The sequence below is a fragment of the Trachurus japonicus genome, chromosome 16, assembly GCF_045865225.1.
Source record: "Trachurus japonicus isolate A0001 chromosome 16, Traja_1.0".
NCBI lineage: Eukaryota > Metazoa > Chordata > Actinopteri > Carangiformes > Carangidae > Trachurus > Trachurus japonicus.
The window spans coordinates 30,407,770-30,422,781 of record NC_140922.1 but is presented as its reverse complement, the minus strand read 5'-3'; the positions used below and the strand labels follow the sequence as shown (position 1 = coordinate 30,422,781).

General features: G+C 41.8%; 1 protein-coding gene across 2 annotated transcripts in view; it reads right to left on the bottom strand.

The window, feature by feature from the left end:
- The window catches only part of lingo4b (leucine rich repeat and Ig domain containing 4b), a 363,055-nt gene extending 350,603 nt beyond the window's left edge, over window positions 1-12,452 (bottom strand). Inside the window, exon 1 of one of the 2 annotated variants that reach the window (XM_085803042.1) lies at window positions 12,042-12,452. The gene's annotated coding sequence lies outside the window, so the exon portion shown is untranslated. Of the gene's footprint in view, window positions 1-11,284; window positions 11,435-12,041 lie in introns of those variants that run through there. The other variant, XM_085803043.1, reaches the window with a different exon arrangement.
- Window positions 12,453-15,012: the final 2,560 nt, after the last annotated feature.

Here is a 15,012-nt window from a genome sequence, read left to right as displayed (position 1 = left end):
AGCTTTAACTCCTCTTCCTCACCTGCATCACAGCTTCATTAGCTTTGACAAGGAGCTCTCTCTTCCCCTCTTTCTCTCTTCCACTCTCTCTATCTGTCTTTCTTTCTTTCTCCCAGGCTCGGCTCTTTTAAGTTTCACCTAATCTGCCACCACTCAACGAACGCTCAGTCTCTGCCTGTTACTTAGGGACCTGCAGCGCAATGTGAAAAGCCATGACAGGGTGGCGTGTAATTATTAAAATGATGACTTTAGGTGCAAAAAAAAAAAAGAAAATCCTTTGCAACAGGTGCATGAAACAGGAGTGTAACCTCACAGGCCACGGGGATGACAGTGCTTTTTTCTACTTCTTCTGGAGTTTGGATGCCCTGAGCAATGAATCCCTATGCGAAGCCGCCCATCTGACAGAGAAATGCACAGTCGAAGCCTGGCTGGGTTTTCTGACACTTGTCAAAGAGCTATTTTTAGTTTGTCACAGTGAGAAAGACAAGAGCCTGGCTCAAATCCCCAATTAAAGCGGCTGGAACAGAACAACAGTGCAGGGATCACAGAGCCTGAGCTTGTATCTTTGCACTTTTGTGTGTTTGCATGTATGTCTGCTGCTGGTGTGTGTGTGCTGCTGCTTCTTCCTCTTTTTATTTTTTTGTTTTATGGGCTTCTGGCACCTGCTGCAGTGTGACGGCCCCTGAGATCTCCTGCATGCGAGCAGCAAATATTAAAAGGTTTGCTGGCAGAACAGCTGTCGGCTGCATAGCTGAAAAACAAAAGTCCCTCCGGTTATTCCCCTCTGGGTTTGTCGGGGGCGAGGACTTGTAAACAAGTTCATGTCAGGAGGCGAATCTATGTTGGATAAACAAAATGTACAACTTTTTCTGATGCCGCAGTGACAGAAACAAAAGTAGGAACAGAGAGTAAATGGATATAGAAACTAGGCTTCAATCTAAAACTCATGACACGCAAGACGACATCACATGTGGAGCCGGGAAAGAACAGGCGGAATAACAGGTTGCACCAGTGGTCAGCTGAACGACGAAGCATGTTTGTCGCTTAGCTAGAGACAGCAATTTCCGAAAAAAACAAAACAAAAACAAAACAGCCTTATGCACTTTTAAAACAGTCAACCGTTGTTTTAAATGCAGCTGCAGTCACATTATTACTGTTGTGTTTAACTTATCTGCTTGGTTTTGTCGGACAGGCTTGGAAATGACTGCTGGTTACTTAAAGGAATAGTTCACCAATGCTGATGAATACTCCGGAGTAGTTTTTTATTCTTCAAAGTGCATCTGGAGACCTGGGAGGTCGGTTCCTAGTCCAACCAAAACTTTATATGAGAGTCAATAGGGCCAGACACAAAAACGTCCATAAAACTACACAAAAACCATTTAATATTCCTCCACACTGCTCGTCCACTGCAATCCAAGTGTCCTGAAGGGAGATAGTCCAGAGTTTACTGGAAATGACGTAATTTAGGACATTTTTACAGCCTAAACAGTCCTGTATTCAATTTGCCTGGGGTAAACTCTGGACTATCTCCCTTCAGTACACTTGGATTGCAGTGGACGAGCAGTGTGGAGGAATATTAAATGGTTTTTGTGTAGTTTTATGGACGTTTTTGTGTCGGGCACTGTTACTCTCATATAAAGTATTTGTTGGACTAGGAACTGGCCTCCCGGGTCTCCAGATGCACTTTGAGGAATAAAAAACTACTCCAGAGTATTCATCAGCATGAGGGTGAGTCACTAATGACTGAATTTCATTTTTTTTGGTGTACTATTTCTTTAAAGGTGGTGTCTTAAAGGGCCACACACACCACACTTCAGGTTAGCGACTGGTGGTGGTTTTGGGTAAATGTAAATAAACGTTGCAGATTCTGTCTAAAGTCACCAGAATCTTTCTTCTAACCTTGGTGGAGTCTTAACAGAACAATGAAGCAATTCAACATCTGCCCAGGTCTGACATTTTGATAGAAAACCAAATTAACATCCAGCGTTATGTTTTCTGTCAACGTTTTAAATGATGCGTTCAGTCTCAACACTTCCTTCACTAAAGACACAAACTCGCTGCAAATTCAAAAACTATCTTCATCACTTTGACAACACAAAAAGCTGCAGATTCTCACAACGCCACCAAAGTGTTTCCAGGGGATGTAAAAAAAAAAAAAAAGTGATGAATGTGGCTGTGATGCGTTCAAAGCCCAGTAGTTACTTTTGAAGTTAAAAGCAGTGAATAACAGGTGAGTCCCAGCAGGTAGATGAGAGAAAGAGAGAATGACATGATGGAAAAAGGCCATGGGACGGACGAACTGTGCTGCGTCTGTGTGTCTTTGTCTCGGATTTGTTTGTTTATTGTTAACTATTGGACACAAGGGGGAGCTATAAACAAAAATGTAGCTGTCACAAAAAGTTGGAAAAACACTGAAATAAAACAATATTAAGTTTAGACAATATCTAAAATGGAATATCTCAAATCAATACTGCCCAGAATCCAGAAACAAATATCGTGATATACTATTATATTCAAAGATCACTGCAGGCTTACATGAACCAGGATCATTTTACAGTTACAGTTTATCTTTTTGGCAAAATTTGGCGATTGAAATGACAAATGTTCCCTCTGCTGTTTCTCACATAATCCAAGTCTGTAATCTTTACATAATTCACATGTACAATTCATAATCTTTGCAAAAAAAAAAAAACATTTTCCAAACTGTTGCAGAGGTCAAACAAGCTGTTCTCTTTCAATGTGATCTTTAATGACGCTTTAATGTCAGGGTATACCGTGCACGTATAAAGTGTCAATTTGGCTGCAAGTTTATTTTCTGTGACAAACGGGATTATATTAATAGTTTTGCCTCTGTGCCTACACACTGGAGCAGCTTCATTTCCTCTTGTTGCTTGTTGCTATAAAATGTTGAAGTTGTTACGCAGGAACAAACAGCCTGATGTTACGAGATCAGCGACCAGAGAACATTTGTTTCTCTGGTTTATGTTGGTGGAGGAGACACAGTGAGGGTGTTTTTTTCATTTTTCTATTGTCACCTGGGTGAAGTGAAGTTTAGCCTTAATAGAATGTGTTATATAAATGATGTTGTCCTGCTTTTGTTGGTGAAAAGTCTTTCTCTGTCTGTTCTTTGCTCTTTTTTTTCTCCATCATGTAATTCACAGTCCAGATGCGCCAGCATTAAGTTTAAAAGAGGCCAAACGTGATTGTCGTCATGTGAAAAAGTGAAGCACGACGCCCAGACAGACAGACAGACAGACAGACGCATTAAGGACTGGTGCGTTTGAATAGTTACACCCATGTAATGTGTGGTAGAAGTGGGTCACAGTGACAGATCCACTCAACATCGGTCTTGTTCCAGACAAAAAACAAAAAAAATAAAACACTCTGCCTGTAATTCCTCCTCGCTGTGACGAGGAGAGAGTTAAGACTGTGCGACGACGTCACGCAAAGTGCTCCGTCTGCAATATTAATAATAGCACAAATAAATGAGGGAAGGGAATTAGTCTCAGCGCAGCGCCTATGTGATGTGACAAATTAGGTCGTCTCAGCGAACACAAGCGATGCGTTCGGATCCATCAGCGTACATCAGAGGGATGATGGGAGGTCACGCAGCATTAAAGGGAGACAGAGGCTTCTTGACCTGGTTCAGGTCAAACACTGATTCACACTCACTCAGGACAACACACACACACTTATACACACACACACACTGACCGAAGACTTCAACTACAATCAAACTCCTCGTAAAAATGTGGGACAGCAGAGTGTTTGTTTGTCGACAGGTACAAAAGGGGTCATTCCTATGTTCCCTCAGCCCTATGTTCCCTCAGCCCTATGTTCCCACATTTCTAACTTTTGTTGTCACTGAAAATTAGGCCCTATGTTCCCACAGCCCTTTGGTCCCACCATTGGTTGGGTTTAGGCAATGAAGAAAAGAGTTGGTTAAGTTTAGTAAAAAGACCAGGTAGAGGCTAGACAGGCCAGATAGATAGAGTCCAGATACTGTAGGTAGAGAGAGTCCAGTGGGAACATAGTGCTGAGGGAACATAAGGCTGTGGGAACATAGGGCTGTGGGAACATAGGGCTGTGGGAACATAGGGCTGTGGGAACATAAGGCTATGGGAACATAGGCATGGACCCGTACAAAACACACGCGGCCTCGTGCTTCTTTGATGCAGCGAGCAAAAGTTAACAAGTATCAGTGTGATGAAGGCGTTGGGAGTATAAGAGTTCATTTTCTAGATCTTTGAAAGATACGAAGAGAGAAAAAGGAAGGCAACAGGAGGAGGGAAATAAGAAAATAATGAGAGATAGCAAGAGACAAAGAGAGGAAAATAGGAAAGGTGAAAGGTGGAAAAAAAGAGGGAAATGAAGCGACACAAGGTGGAGGAGCTGATGACGCAAAGGAGAAGAAGATGGATTGAAAGAAAGTAACCAGTGAAGATGGAAGCTGGTGATGCTAGTGTTACCTGTAATGGCTACCTACAGTATAGCGAAGCTCATGAATAACTCATTTCCAGAGTTGGACAGAGTACTCGACCCCAGTACTTGAGTAAGAGTACAAATACTACTGGTCAAAATTTACTCCGTTACAAGTAAAAGTAGCTCAGTCGACATGTTACTCGAGTAAGAGCAAAAAAGTACTTGCTTTTAAAGGTACTTAAGTATCCAAAAGTACATGCTTTTAAATTGACTTTAAGTAAAAGTAAGAGTAAGAGTAAATTTCTTATTTTTCACATCAATTAATTACTATAATTTTTTCTAAATGAATTTAAGGAGCTTTTAACTCTTGTTTCTGAGAATTAACTCTTTGAAACCAGCTGCACTGATGTGCTGCTTTTAGGGGTTAGGGTTTCCTTCTTTGACAAACACAGCTTGTGTCCAATAGGATTTTAGAAAAAAGAAAAGAGCAGACCTGAAAGTAACGAGTACTTTTCAGCCTTCCTAGAAATTAACTTGAGTAAAAGTAAAAATATTTGTCCTGGAAATGTATTCAAGTAAGAGTAATGAGTACCAGAGAAATCTAATACTCAAGTAAAGTACAAATCCTCTGTATATGTACTTAAGTACAGTACTCAAGTAAATTTACTCCGTTACTGTCCACCCCTGCTCATTTCAAATAAAAATGAGTAATGTAAAGTGCAAAAACTGAAAGACTCAAGAACCTTTGAACCTTTGCAACCAAACTCTAAGGAAACTAAACTTTTCTTACAGGAAAAAAAAAAAGTTTTCCAATCTGCAGAGGAGGGATTGAGGTAAACTGACCTCCTGAGAACAAAAAGAAGACGGACATGACTCTCATAATTGTTTTTGCTGTTTACACAGAAAAGCAATCAACTCCATATTCTCCTCTGTAGTGCGGAGGTGGCGGGTTTGTTGTTTTGTTTTGTTTTTTTTCCCTCTCCCCTCTCTTTGGCACACTTAAAAGGCCCACACATGCTAATCTGACTGGGCCGCTCCACCATCCCACCTGGTTTCCAGTTGAGCCGGCGCCAACCAACCAACGCTGGTGCAAAGGGAGAACCGACGCTGTCAAACCCTGTCTCCGTGTAATTCTTGTTTCTATACAATCGGTTCGACATGTGTGGGCGGTGTTTTTTTGGATCCTGGATCTCCTGGCAGCTTCGCATCGCACCACCTCCCCAAATTCTTCAAAAACCTCCGTGCTGCAGCTTTGTATAGTCTTAATGCGATGCGATTGTATAAATGCAACAACAACAGTACACACAAAAAAAAAAGAGGTAGAGAGGGTTTAAAGTACAATTTGTCCTCAAAAGCAAACGCAAAAGGTGATGGAAGTGATGCAGAAGTTGAAACCCTGCACACACCTGGACAGTCCCCTCATGAAGTGGATGTAATTGTCTTTTCCTCCTCCTCCACCACCACCACACCTGTTCACCATCCACTCATCTATCCCCACTGTGTGCACTGGCAACTTGACAACCCCCTATTCACCTGCTCCTCTGTGCTCCCTGCCATGACTCTGTCTGCAGTCATTCCCACCTGTTTTCGGCCTCTTTTTACACTTATTTGTGTAATATTTGCCAAACTGTTGCCAAACTTGTACCTAGTTTATGGTACCCGACTACCCGTCTGCGTTTACGCTTTGCGTACAACACTGAATTCCACAGACTTTTGCGTCTGTAACGGAGTTAAGAGGTAATTTGATTCCACTTGCCATAAAAACTCATCACACAACACGGAAACTTGTTTGTCCTATGGTAATTAAATGCAGCACCCCTGTGGATTAGGGTCGTGCACCCCGGGGGGTAGCAGCAGTCGGACCTCGCTGTCTCCCTGGTAGGTGCATGAGCTACGAGCTCCGCCATTGTTTCATATTAATTACTTTAATTTTAATACTAAAGGGGTGGTTTAAGTTGTATTTTTTAAGCATATAGCTCCCGAATGGTCGAGCATGTCCTTTTTCATAAAAAGTCGACTGTGTTTTTCTCTTATTTTTGTTTACAAAACACGTGTTACACGTGTTAGCTAACCTGCACTTTCTTTTCATTTTACATTTTTCAGCCGTGTATGTGTGTGTGTGTGTGTGTGAGAAGAAGAACTGGACTGACTGTAATGTTGATTCCTCTGCCAGGTCAGTCCATGTGAAAAATAAACGGCGAGATTGCCAACGGTGAAGGTCTGCCTCATATTAAACTACACAACGCAATGATGAGTACCAAAACCGCTACACGTCACCGTATGCATGCAGTTTTCCACCCCAAAACGCTTGTCTGAACGCAAAATAAAAAGTGAGAATGCAACGACCACTTCTAAGTTTTTTCTTCAGATCGTTTCCGTGTAAACTCAGCCTGATTATATGATGAAGCTACTGAAAAAGAACAGCTACAGTAGATAGTGCAAAAGCAAAGAAAAGACAATCTATATCAGACTGGAAGCACTCACAGATGGGAAAGGAAGAGGGGTTTCCAACTTGAACTGGTTTGGTCTTACTTGATATGACACTGTTCACAAATATGGGACAATTTGCATCCCATATTCATTCAATGCAGATGTGGAAACCCCAGAAAGGACATACACATCTTGGAAAATGGGAGCATATGCTACTGAAAGAAACCCACTGATACAATGCTGTTTTTATTTTCTTTCTTTTTTCACGGTCAAACAACACAAGGCTGCAGCTGACACACACTCACACAAACACACGCCTCAGGCCAGTGCATGGCTCCAGCTCTTCATTCATGTCTCTTCCACAGTTAACATCTGATCTCTCTGTCCATCTACAAAAGGACTTGACGGCCGTGTTGTGTGGCCTGAATGAGTGGTGCTTGTGCACACGGTGGGTTCAGACGTGCAGACCCTCCACAAGCAGGTCAAGATGAGACAACAAACAGGGGAAGACAGAATAAACCTCTTATGAAAACTGAGTGATCTCTCCTTTGCAGAAGGCAAAAAAGCAAAGTATTGAAACTTAACCGTGATGTTAATCTCACGGCTGGAAACACATAGTGGGCGGATGTGCAGATGAATTGTTCCAGGGCTCAGAAACACCTTCTCTCCCAGACAGACAGACAGATCCAAACATCTTTTGGCTAAGCCCGGTATTAAGGAGCGGCAGTTGGAAGCAAGTCAAAGCTGCAGTGAAACACTCTGTCACCCAATTTTCTCAATTCCTCTAATGGGACAATGAGCGTGAAAGCAGCACATTCTCTGATATTTTTATAGCATTATTTACAGGCTCAAGTCACTGGTGGGGTTTTTCCACTAATCTGGAACAAATTCAGACTGTTTAAGAAGTGAGAAGTTATGTTCAACTCTGGAGAGGATACACTGTTACCTTCAAAATATATCTTTCAAACATAAACTTTTACTAGAGCAAATACATGGCAAACAAAACCAGACAATATTAAAGCTCCATACGGTATAAAGGTAGATGTTTGTGTTAAAGCTCCATACAGTATAAAGGTAGATGTTTGTGTTAAAGCTCCATACAGTATAAAGGTAGATGTTTGTGTTAAAGCTCCATACAGTATAAAGGTAGATGTTTGTGTTAAAGCTCCATACAGTATAAAGGTAGATGTTTGTGTTAAAGCTCCATACAGTATAAAGGTAGATGTTTGTATTAAAGCTCCATACAGTATAAAGGTAGATGTTTGTGTTAAAGCTCCATACAGTATAAAGGTAGATGTTTGTGTTAAAGCTCCATACAGTATAAAGGTAGATGTTTGTATTAAAGCTCCATACAGTATAAAGGTAGATGTTTGTGTTAAAGCTCCATACAGTATAAAGGTAGATGTCCATGTGTAGTGTGATTATAAGGGGCTGTGTCCACCAGACGCGTTTTCAGCTCTGACAGCGCTCTCAGCGCTGCTTTCCCAGCGCTTAGCGCTCTCTCTCTCCCTCGTCAGAATGCCGCTGTTGCTAGGTTACAAAACGAGTCCTCTGACACTTCCGTGTTCCGGCCTTGTTTAATGTAAACACTACAACGAGTGTCAGAAATACACAATAGCATTAGCGGCAGCTTTTGACATGGACCCTGAGGTCGGCCTACCTTCAACACAAGTGTGGGTCATGATATAAACCGAGCCACGTCTCCGGTTGTGTTGCTGTCGGTAACGTAAGTCCCGCCCCTTCTTGATTCTGATTGGTCAGTGCGGTGAAAAGTGACATTGACGAGCGCGGCGCTGTTCTAAAAGTTGAACAGATTTCAACTCGAAGCGCTCTGAGCGCCGCGACAAAAAGAAGCAAGCGCCCAGGGCGTTTTGCCGCCGAGGGCACTGAGCGCTGTGAGCGCCCAACTCAATAGGGTTTGAATGTAAAATAGACGCCCAGAGCGCTGAAAACGCGTCTGGTGGACACGGCCCCTAAAGCAGCTCTAGGTTCTATATTAATACTGTGAAAGTATCAAAGCCTCAGTCCACAGAGAAATGCACACAGCCTGGATTCAGAAACTGAGCCTTTAAAAACCAGCCGTCAGGACTTCCTGTCACTTTGTGATGTCACAACAAAGCCCCGCCCCCTCACCACCTGGACCCACCATCCATCACTTGCAGGATTTGGTTTCTTTGAGTGTTTTATTCTGAAATCTGCTCTGTTCTTGTTGGATCACCCAGAAAACAGTCAGCCAATGAGAGGAGAGGCTCAGAGCCTCCTCTCTTCTGATTGGCTGACACCGGCCTGTTGTTACTAGAGCTCCGGAGAGAAGCTGAGAGAGGAGACGAAAACACTGACATGGTTATTTTCTGACAGTTAGTTAGTTGTCAATTTTTTTGAAATGTTTTAAACATAAAACTAAAGGAATTATAAGTTTTATTAAATGATGCTGTTACTTCTCTCTTTCCCTGCGAGCACTAAAGCAAACCAAGGCACTGTATTTGTCGGTCAGGCCACACCACACCGCACTTTTGGCCTTTGTGTAGTGTAAATACAAAAGCCGAGGGGCGGTGTTGCTCCGTGGTCACACAGCGACAAAGTCATCGTGGATTAACCTCCTCGTAATCTCAGCCTGAGGAAGAATCGCCGTGACCGCACTGAACCAATTACTGTACGGAAAACCTAAACTCACATTCCAGCACTTATTATTACATAGTTTTATGTATGACTAAAGAAGAGGGGGGCATTTTTTGCCCACATGTACTGTCATTTATTATACTTTTATTTCACATTTATATTGTCAATGTCATTATTTTTTCTATCTAACCTTAGTTAACCAGATTATTTCTCTCTGGGGTAGCTGTGCTGCAGATCAAATTCATCCAGTGCAAAGTCATTGGTGGTTTAGCTGTTTTTTGTTTTTTTCTTTCTTTTAGGGATACCATGTAGGAAAAAATACAAGCTTACACAAAATTGACCCATGGTTTTTTTAGTTTTCTTCTTTTTCTAATAACAAATAAACTCATATCCAGAACCACAAAGTGTTATGTATAGTGGTATACGCCCAAATATTAATCTGTGGTTGTAAGACATTTTGGATCTCCAGCAGGGCAGCTTTTCTCTGAATCAAACCATGTCCAAAGCTTTTCCCTGCTAATGCTCCAAATCACTTTACCTAACTGAACAACAAACACACACACACACACACACACACACACACACACACAGACAGACACACACAGACACAAACACACACACAAAAAAACCTGCAGCTACACTTTCAGCTTCTTAAAAAAAAAACACCTGAATGCAAATTTTTCACAACTTTCGAGCTTCAGCATTTCAAAGGATAAGGAAAGTAGGGTATCATACGAGCGTCTGCGTGGACCGCCGCTGCTGATCAATGCACTGACAAACTGCCTCATTAGAATAAGCTAAAAATAGAAACTCATAATACACTTAAAAGCCCGTCCACCACCGAGACGCGAAGCAAAGACACCGTTTTTTAAAGATTTGTCATATATATACGTCTTCGCCTAAGGGCTGGAATCAATCGAGGCTCAATCTGAAGCTGCTGCTGCCCAATATAACAGTCCAGATAAACCATTCCCTAACAAGGAGACTGACATACTTCCTGTGCATAAAATGCCCTCTGATTAAATTGCCCATTTGGCAGAATCCCAAGCGTCAAATCCTTGGTTCTCCCTTGATGGTTATCTGCTCCTCCAGAGCCACATTGTAACCAGTGTGTGTGTGTCTATGTGTGTGTGTGTGTGTGTGTGTGTGTCCTCATTAATGACAGGAGGAGAGGAGAGGACGGAGAACGAGAAGAGTTCACCTCCTCAGTGCCCTCCGCTGAAAAAAACAGCTGATCCTGATACTCGTCGTTGTCCGTCAGACTGCAGGTGAGATGATAATCTAAAAATCTAACATCAGAAGGAGCCAAGATTGGAAACAATACAGTCCCTGGGTGACAAACAGGAGGTTTGATCAGAAGCATCTTGATTTTTAAGACTCACTCACACACTTTCAAACACACACACACACATAAAGAGAGAGAGAGAGCCTCAACACTGTCCCAGGGGGAAAATGAGGCTGCAGTTACTGCTGTCTGTAATCCTGCTGCAACGCAGTTAAAACACAGTCTGCTGCTGCTGTGGCCCTTTTTTTTTTTTTTTTTTTTTTAGGTTTATAGAACAAACTATCCTGAGGATTACAGTTCACATTGCACAGACGGTGAAACCCACAACAACAACAATTTACAGAGACAACAAAGCAGCTGAAGTGGTCAAGATCTCTAGAAAAGATTGCCTCAAGATCAAGAAGTTGTTTTTTTTCTCTCTCTCTCTCCATCATAAAACAACACAGAGCAGAAAAGTCTTATCTATCTATATAGGTCAGAAGCACACAACACCAGTGGAGACAGAAGGAACGTGCTGGTTGTACTCACACCGAGTCAAGGGTGGACTTAAAATACCTCCAGTGCAAAAAAGCAAAAGCAAAAGCAAATCAAGCTTTTGACCCACAGGACTCGGGACCTTTAGTCTGCAGCAACATGCAACCAGCTGGACTGTATCAATCACCACCTCACCTCCCTGAGCACCTGCTGACTCCAACTGTCACTGTTGCACAATGCACTTTGGGGGGTTTTCTACTGTATAAGGGGATTTGTCACAGCAGCACAGCCACGGATTGGACTGATGAGGACCACAGTATGTCTGAAAATAGAAAACAAGTCCCCAAAATCTAAAAGACCAGAGAGATTACATCTTAATATTAACAAGTGGAAAAAAAACCAAAAAAGTCAAAAGAAGAAAAAACTAAATGTCAGAGAAACGAATAAACAGGAATTGTTGCTTCTGTAGCCTATTCATAAATCCATAAATACAAATCTGATGTGACTGCGCCCAGAGAAGGAGAAGTCATATAATCTACTTACAGTAGCCTAGGGTGTTCATGTTTTTATGTAAATATAAAGCAAAAGTTGAAATAAAAAGGTGCAAATAACCAAAGGATGCTCAGTTAAAGTGGCACCAACAGGAGGAGGAATCGTTATAATGATTCAGTTGTAATAAATGAAATAAAACGCTACAGAAACTGACAGAAACCAACTCTAAAAACGAGAATCTACAAGAGAAAGAGTAAAATCTGAAAACTGCAGCAAATCTAAAAACTGTAGTTTGTCAGTTTTCCCAGAGGAAACTCACCAGCTGAATCTTTCGGGGTGAAGCCTCCACATCTCTCACACTGGTCTGTCCCCGACAGAAAAAACATGTTCATCTCAGTTCAGGACACTTTCCCCCCTCTCTTCTCCGTCTTTTTTTTCTTTTTCTTCTTCCTCCTCCTCTTCTTCCTCTCCCGTTTACATTCAACCACACTTTTCCACCAACATCTGTCAAACCTGAGTCGCGCGTCGGCAATTTACTTCGCCCTCCTTCTTCGTTAATTTCGCCCAGAGGGAGTTTTAGGAGGGGGGGGGGGATAATTGCGCTACTAAATTAATTGAGGTCGGACTCTGAGCTGCGCGTCTCTGTCTCTGTCTCTGTTATAGGTCTTGTTTTGCTGTTGGAGCCGCTGAGAAGCTGCTGCTGCTGCTGCTGCTGCTGCTGTACGCGCTCTGACCAGCGGTGTAAACCTACTGCTGCTGCTGCTGCTGCTGCTGCTGCTGCTGCTGCTGATGCGTCCTGCGCATCTCCATTATCCCTCATCTCCGCTCAGCTGGAACTAAAGTCCAACAGATTTCAAGGCTGGATCGGCGCCATGTGTCGGGAAACCGTATGATGCCAGCCACACAAATCCCCCGTGTAACGAGAACGAGTAGTGTAACGTACAGTAGATCCATGAAGCTACAGTAGGTTATACTGCTTTTATCACCATGCAGTGCCCCCATTTCCATTAGAACTGACTATTACACTGCAAAAATCAAAATCTTTCCAAGAATATTTGTCTTATTTCTTGTCAAAATGTCTAATTTCTAGTCAAAACTAATCTCTTTCCACTTAAAATAAGACTCATCATCATAATTTTCACTTGTTTCAAACAAATTTATGGGATAAGTAGAAAAATCTGCCAGTGAAAGCAAGTTTTCTGTGCTTGTAATAAGAAAGAAAAACCTGCTCCACTATCAGATTTTTCTACTTATTTCAAGTGAATATGCTTGAAAGAAGTAAAAGTGTCTAAAAACAAGCTTTTTTTTTTAATGTGATGAGTCTTATTTTAAGTATAATTTGATATGTTTTGACTAGAAAATGACATTTTTACTAGAAATAAGACAAATATTCTTGGTAAGATTTGGAGTTTTTGCAGTGTATGAATGAACATCAACACATGTCCTTCTTCTTGCAGGAGACGTGCTTTTTCCAAATTACCATAAACTGCATGTTGAAAGTGCATGTTTCTACCCCACTAGGTTCTAATGGTTTGCATATAAAACAGGCTGTATATATGGTTCATAAAATGTTTAGCATGATCAAACTTTGACAGCAGCCCTGGCAGCAGTCGGACCAGCCTCTGCTCTAACCTTTACATATTAATGAAGACAGAGGAAGAACCCGGGAAAAAGCGAAGGTGACATTCCTGCAATCCACTCAGCCATCACCCATTTTATTATTATTTCTTATTTTCTGTCAAGCACAAAATGCTGCAGTTGCACAGTTTAGTTTATTGGCTCCCAGACTGTTTTGTTTCCTGTAACACTGTCGTCTAAATGCAGAGAGATTCACCCTGCACCCCGCTGCACCGATCCTGTCACCTCATCAGTACGTGCCTGCATGCAACTCCGACTCCAAACCACAGCCCCTCCCTCTATACATTCATCAGATTGTTTATTGCATCATAGCCGTTGGGCATTTCATATCCAGCTCCATCTACTCAAGCCCTCAGCAGCAGCAGCAGCAGCAGCAGCAGCAGTATGTCTCTTCCACTTCTGGACCGACTGGTGTCGACCTCCTTGTGTCTGAACAAATGAAACCAAGTGATATGTCTTACCACGTGATGCGGTTGACATCTGTATCACATCCCTTAGTCAGACGTGCTGCAGTTTCATGTCGACACTGATGATGAAGGTCACTCATCATCATACAAGTCCTTCATGCAAACATTATCTGGGAACAAATACAAATGATTCTGGCTGGGTGCTTATTTTTAAAAAGTGGTGCAGTTTTTGTTCACAATTTAGGAAGCAAGGCTCTTTATTAATCTCACAGGGACATTGTAAAAGCTGCAGGAGAAAAGTGACTCTGATGTTTTAACTTCTGCCAAATCATGCTCGAAAGCAGTTTTAAGATTTTTGGACAAAGTCTGAACTTTAGGAACTTAGGCTTTCATCTTAAATGCTAATCATTTCATACTTTTGATTAGTAAAGAGGAACTATGCTAATTTTTTAGCTTAACTCTGCTACATGTTTACCTTAACTAAACAGCTTCAGTGTAATTGTGATGGTTAAATAAGTGACTTGTAATTGGCTCTCTGCCTTCCACCTAGCGTCCCTCGGCTGAAAACCAACCTTGTAAGATCAGAGCCTCCGACCCGGTGTCCCAGCTCTCGTCTCTGCGACACCGCCACACAAACGTAACGCGCCCCGTAACCCGTAATCTCTTGTTTGTGACAGATCAGACTACACAGATACACATGGTAACATGGTAGATGATAAATAATGTTATCTACCGCTCCATGGATTGATTTCTCATCGGCTTCATTGAAAACAAATGCACATGGTCAGGAGGAGGGTTAGCAACACAGTTGAAAAAGAGACCAGACTCGCTTAGTTCCCCTTTAAAGGAGCTATGTGAAAAGTTTGCTAATGTTAGATACCCAGTGTTAGCATAAGAAGCACCACTGCAATATCAACATCTAACTATTGTTAACTCTAGTCTCTGTCACGTCTTTCCTTCTACTCAAATTAGCATGCTAACTAGCTAGCCACTTACCGATAGTGAGTCACTGTAGACTGTAGCCCATATTATGACTTCTTGATGGCTGAAGCTCTGCTGCCAACAAGAAACCATGTTCAAAAAACTTACAAAGAGCCCATTAGAGCAGGACTTAAAAATAAAACTTAACATTTACGTGTATAAACTTCCTTGGTCTTATTATTATTTTTTATAGTTATCTTATCTTATTTTTTATAGTTTTGCCAATGTTTTTCTGACTGTAATTATGTTAAATGACTGAATTCA